This window comes from Arabidopsis lyrata (assembly GCF_000004255.2).
Source record: "Arabidopsis lyrata subsp. lyrata unplaced genomic scaffold ARALYscaffold_7, whole genome shotgun sequence".
Taxonomy (NCBI): domain Eukaryota; kingdom Viridiplantae; phylum Streptophyta; class Magnoliopsida; order Brassicales; family Brassicaceae; genus Arabidopsis; species Arabidopsis lyrata.
The window spans coordinates 11842781-11849454 of record NW_003302549.1 but is presented as its reverse complement, the minus strand read 5'-3'; positions in this window follow the sequence as shown (position 1 = coordinate 11849454).

Genomic DNA, 6674 nt, shown 5'->3' with positions numbered 1-6674 from the left:
TGTATTAGTTGAGTTGAAAGATAAGGATAACAATTGCTAAATGTGAATCAGTTGGTATTAGTTATGGTCACTAAAGTTGGATAACTTAAAAAATGTCAAATAAAGTTGAAAATGTGCTTAGAAACTAGGTGACAAAATAAAAAAACCCTTTAGCAAAAGATAGAAAATAATCTATATACATTCTTGAAGTAAATATTAGAGACCCTTTTGTTTTCTAAACTATTAACAAGGAATCTCATTGCTTATATTCATGTATCCAAACAACATTACACTTTATTCTCTACTATCCATATAACCAAACTTAATTAAAAGATTTTGACATATAAAATTAGAAATATCCATATAGTAATTCACAATTAATAATATAGATATTTAGAAGATTTTGTTAAGATTTAAAATTATGATTCTCTTATTATCTTTGTTTGAATTTATTTTTTTAATTATTTTTAATCATCATATAATACATAAAGTTAATAAAATCTAATTTTTTCTTGTATATATTATGTTTTGAAGTTTAAAAAACAGACACATATTACTCAATTAATGAAAAATGTGTTTTTAACGTACCACATAAGCTAAAATCTTTAGATAATTATTCAGAATCACGGTATAAATAAGATGAAAATGTAATCCAAATCCGAATGAGCATCAAACTTAACTTAACAAGCATCCAAATTTAAAAGTTTGTATACAGTTTAATTCGGTTTTTAGTCGAACTATTTACCAAATATAGTAAATTTTAAACTTTTAAAAGGTTTTAAATAATATAACTGATATATTTAAACTTGATAAAATTTAATATATTATGAATTAATATTTAAACATATAAAATTTTTAAAATAACACGAGACGAATTATACTGTGGACATGTTACAAGGTGGGACGAGTTTGAATCGACATTAATATAAATATAAATATCATTAATTCAAAATTTTAATACAGATTAAATCCTTATTTTATTATTTTGTTAGCACCATCCATATAAGATATGTCGAATCAGATTAATTTAGTTAAAATTATGTCAAACAAAAATTTTATCGCGGTATATCGTAGATTAAATCTTAGTTTACGTGAATATACCATTTGGAACACCTTATACTTTAAAAAGATTCATTTTAAAAGATCAACAAAAATATAAAAGTTTTTGTCGTGGAACAAATTTTATTTAATAAAGGTTTGTTGGTGTTTGTTTAATTAATGGGTATATGTATGTATTTGGGGAAACAGCCTTTTTCGACCTCAACTATTTGCTGGCAGATTTTTCCAACCCAAACTATGACCCTCGGTCGATCTCAACCCAAACCCAAAAATAATTCAAAATCGAAACCTGAACTAATACAAATGAGCCGATTTCAACACGACGCGAAACAATGTTAGTTCGGAAATTAACGGTTCTCAAGGCTATTTTATTTTATTTTCAGGATTTGTTGAATGCGGTAAAGAGAGAATTACCCAAGGTTGAGAAACCGTTAATTTCCGAACTAACATTGTTTCGCGTCGTGTTGAAATCGGCTCATTTGCATTAGTTCAGGTTTCGATTTTGAATTATTTTTGGGTTTGGGTTGAGATCGACTGAAGGTCATAGTTTAGATTGGAAAAACCCGTCAACAAATAGTTGAAGTTGAAAAATGTCGTTTTCCGGTATGTATTTGTGTACTAAACTGTGTGGAAGACAATGATGAGAGTAAAAGAGTCGCAATCAAACATGGACTCGCTCAACTTGAAATTTCAACATCACTATGTTGTTTTCCCCAATAGGAATCGTGTAAGTGGATGAACCACAATTTTTTGTACCCGTTTTATTAATATTTAATTTTTAAATAGTCCAGATCCTTGTTTTAAAAATCGGCCGCCTAGGCGCTGATCGGAGGAGCACCGCGGCGATTTTGTCCAAATTGGTGAGAAAAATCGGATCTCCGATTTTTTGTCCGCCTGGACCGCCTAGACGGCCGCCTAGCCCGCCTAGACGACACCTAGCCCAATTTTTTATTTATTTATTTTGTTTTTACTTTTTTTTTCATCTGAAATTCAAAACGTCCTACTTATGTTCGTAATTTGTATAAAAATCATAAATTTGAAATTAAAATCTTGTTTTCATGTGTTTAATACAATTTTAAAAACAATATTATATAAATTTCTTAATTATAATGGATTAATATGTTTTTAAAATATTAAATAGCCCTAAAACTAATCCCCGATTAATCCCCGTGTAATCCCCGATTTTTTTGCTAGGCGCTAGGCGCACCCTCGCCGCCCGACTAGCGCCTAACGATTTTTTGAACACGGGTCCAGACACAACATGTATTAATTCCCCAATTAATACATACACATAGGCAATTAACCTTACCTAGGGGCAATATATTTTAACAGCGACATGTTTTAAATAATATTCTCTCTTATTTTTTTTTTCTTTTCTTTTTTCTATTCTATTACTAAATAATCTTTTTTCTTTGTTAACATTACAACAATTCACCGTTTACATATCAACTTCTCCAACTTATCTTGTACTAAGCCACTTTAAAAAACAATCAAAGAACTCATACAAAAGAATACACTTATACTCAGTCATACAAGATTCAATCTTTTCTAACCACTAGAGAAAGCAATCTTTCATTAACTAAAATACTTTAACCGAGAAGGATGACCTAAAACAGCATACGATTGTAATCTTAGATCATTGGTAGCACTTTGAACAATGAGAATAGCACCTCTATTGAAATAAATATTTTCCAAAAAAATCTTCCAATCTTTAACACTTACAATAACGATTAAAGCCTCCGAAGATTGGTATCTAAAGGAGGGCCAAGCTTTTGGATTGGTATCGCTCCGACTAACACTTTGACATGCAAAGAAAACACCACTTTGTTGATCTTATGAACACACGTCTGGCTAACTAAATATAAATATTCAAGAATAGCGAACAACTCTTCTTACAATATTATTCTGCCGAGAATCAAAAGATCCATTAAATCATATATTGTATTGATCAGAAAATTAGAACATGAAAAAACTCAATTTGTTATTTTTTTCTTATCAATTAACTTACCCTTAGTTTTTCTACATGCGATTACCATTAATAAAAAAATGAGATAAAAAACTTTTCGGTTTGTTCACTAGTCAAAAAGAATATGTAGAATTTTCGGATAGATTTAGATATATTTCAGTAAAAGTAACTAATGTTTTAGTATCTTTTCTGGGTTTTTTCGGGTAATTTAGATAGATTTAGATACATTTGAATAAAAATCAACCAACCCGAACCATATCCGATAAGTAGTCGATTTCTTACTGGTTCTCCATTCAAATACTCGAACCAACCCGAACCCCAAAAATACCGAAACCAAACCAAATCTCTGAAATACACGAACGGATTTTTGACCCCTATACCCAAAACCGAATTGATACAACCTAACCCGAATGCCTAAACCTAAAAAAAAAAAAAAAGAAATGGATAAAAATATATATATATATATATATATATATATATTATATATATATATATATATTATATATATGTATATATTATTGGAAGAATTATTTCTTAAGCAAATATGGCAAACAGTAAAGTAAAAAAGTAGAATTCTTCCCTCTACAAACCTCCGGAGAAATAAATTCTTAAATATTTTCTTCTTTCTTTTTTTTTTTTTTTTTTCTCATGTCCTCCATTCTTTTTTTCTCTATTTGATTAACTAGGCAGCGCCATTATAATACAAAGATAATATTTCCTTGATGCATATCAATTGATTATGAAATTTATATATATATGCTAATGATTTCTAAATGTAAGGTAGAAATGTGGTACACATTGATCTCAAAAAAATGTTGACTATCTTAAAAGTTTGAATATAAAAGAACATTTTACCAGATACATCAACAATTTATGAAGACAGAAAATGGATCCTCTAAGTCCAAACGTAATCATTGTAAGTTTTGGATTAGTCTAGTACTTTTTCTCGTCACTAGATGATTTGTACAAAAAAATAGATGACTAGATTATATTCTTTGGTTAATATTGATTTTGGCACAATTGACTGCAGACTGATTAGGTGAATGATTCACAATATTTAAATAGGGAGTGAAAAGCTCTTTTAAATAATATTTTATTGAGAAAAACACGAAGAATTAAGGAGAATAAAAGTGGTCTTCCAAGCTTGAGGCCTAGGATTCTCTATCTCGATATAGGCTATGATTGGTAACTAATTTTAAAGTTGTACAGCTTTGTACAGCTTTGACAGTTACCAATCATAAAAACTTTATGAAAAGCGGTACACTATAAAAAAAAAACTGTTTTTTTGGACAAAAACAAAAATAAATTAAAACGGTTACGGTTAAATACGGTTATGATTAAATACGGTTATAACGGTTACGTTTAAATACGGTTACGATTAAATACGGTTATAACGGTTACGGTTATAACGGTTACGGTTAAATACGGTTACGGTTACGGTTACAACGGTTACGGATAATTATGGTTATAGTTATTTGATGACTACAATACGGTTGATATCGGAGGCGAAATCTTACGAGTTACCTAACTTATTATAATACTTTTCATAAAATCAAAAAATATGTTACAAACCAAATTTTCTTCATTTCGAGCAAAATAACAGTATAACATATTTGTTTAAGAAAAAAACTATTTTTTATAACGTAGATTTTTTCATATGCGGTATCATTTACTTTTTTGAAAATCTTAATCTGAATATTCGATAATTTTTTTTGCATTATATGGAGTTACAATTATATTTTTAAAGTTTTAACTATGCGGTTAACCATATGGTTAAATAACGGTTTTCATATGTTTACCGTTAATTAACGGTTACGGTTAATATATTTTTTAACTGTAACTAATTATTTTTTACGGTTATGGTTTTTAACCGTTTTATACGGTTACGGTTGAGAAACGGTCCGGTTACGGTACAACATATGGTTACGGTTAGCTTTTGGTCATGCCTAGTAAGCATGACCAAAAGCTAACCATAACCGTATTTTAGATCGTAACTGGACCGTTTTTCAACCGTAATTGTATAAAACGGTTAAAAACCATAACCATTCACCGTAAAACTAAATTAGTTACGGTTAAAAAAATATACTAACCGTAACCGTTAATATACCGGAAACGTATCAAAACCGTTATTTAACAGTACGATTAGCCGCACGGTTAACCGTATTATTAACCGCATAATTAAACTTTATAAAATATAATTGTGACTATGTATAATGCAAAAAAAAAAGTCTCGAATGTTCAGATAAAGATTTCCAAAAAAGTAAATAATACAGCCTATGAAAAAATCTCATTAGAAATAATGGTTTTTTTCTCAAACAATTATTTTGGAATGTTATATTGCTCAAAATAAAGAAAATTTTATTTATTATAGGACTAGTAAATTCATATTATTATTCTAACAATAAAATATTGTTCATTCTATATAATCTTAATTTTCATATGTAATTATATACTAAAGTATATTTCTATATAATTTTTTCTTTCTTTCTAAATTCTTAATATTATTTATTATGTGTACCGCTATGATGTTTCTAATCAGAATAAATTTTTAAAATTTGTTATGCGTTATTTTTTTGTACAGCTTTCGTGTTTTATTCTTTTGTACAGCTTTGCACTATTCCCTAACAGCTAACAGCTCTAGCTAACAGCTTGTTACCAATCAGACCCATAGTCTCGTGATCACTGTCAATATCATCACATCATGATCATGTTTCAGTTAAATAAGTAAAACGACTAATAATTTTTTGGTTAATAAAAAAAATGTGTTAATATTTGTTTAGATTGAGTAGTAGATATTCAGGGTTCTCCCAACACGTTTGACTAATCTCGAAATTGGGCAGACGATTTAGTAAAAACGTTTTAGTATATCACAATGAAATCAATCATGGAAATAGTAAAATAGTGAGTTTATACTCTTAGACAATTTTGTCTCTAATAAAAAGAGCAATTCGGATTTTATAATGGACGTATAACACTTATATCTTTTCCGTGACTAAACAAGGATATGCTACTACACATGTGGTGAAACATAATTCATTCGATGTTAAGTCTTTTTTTTTCGGACAAATCGATGTTAAGTCTAATCCCAGGCACGACCCCCGATGTCCTCTAAAAACAGAATGGAGCTTTTAAAAAACCGGATCTCACCTACATTCTCTTCCTAAAAGAAGAAATATCCAACGGTCCTTACCCATTTTTGGAAAGTTCCGACGGTTTTAATGGCTGTTTCCGACGTATCTTCTCCGCTGGAACCTGCTCCTCTCCTCTGAAACAGTCTCCTGGCATTACAAAGCGCTATTTCTCAACCTCTACGGTATACTTCTTTAACCCTCTTGAACTATCTTGTGGAACCTTTTTAACCCTCTCTGAAAGTATCATCCCAGTTGTGAATCTTTAACCTGTAAACCCTTAATCTCTCCCCTCTACCCCAAGTTTTTCCTTAAACCATGGAAAAAAGGATCCCTCACCATCTCAAAGGCAAAGGCCTTGCTCGTGGCTACTCTCCTCCTCCCCAAAAGAGAATCCGTGCCCTGGATATTGACACCACTGAGCAGATTGCAGCTAATTCCTTAACCCTTATGGGAAGGCTCACCAACCCTCTGGAACAGCGTTTATGGTCTTTATTCCCTTTCCTCTCTAACAGATGGAACTTAAGAGGTAAAGCAGCAGG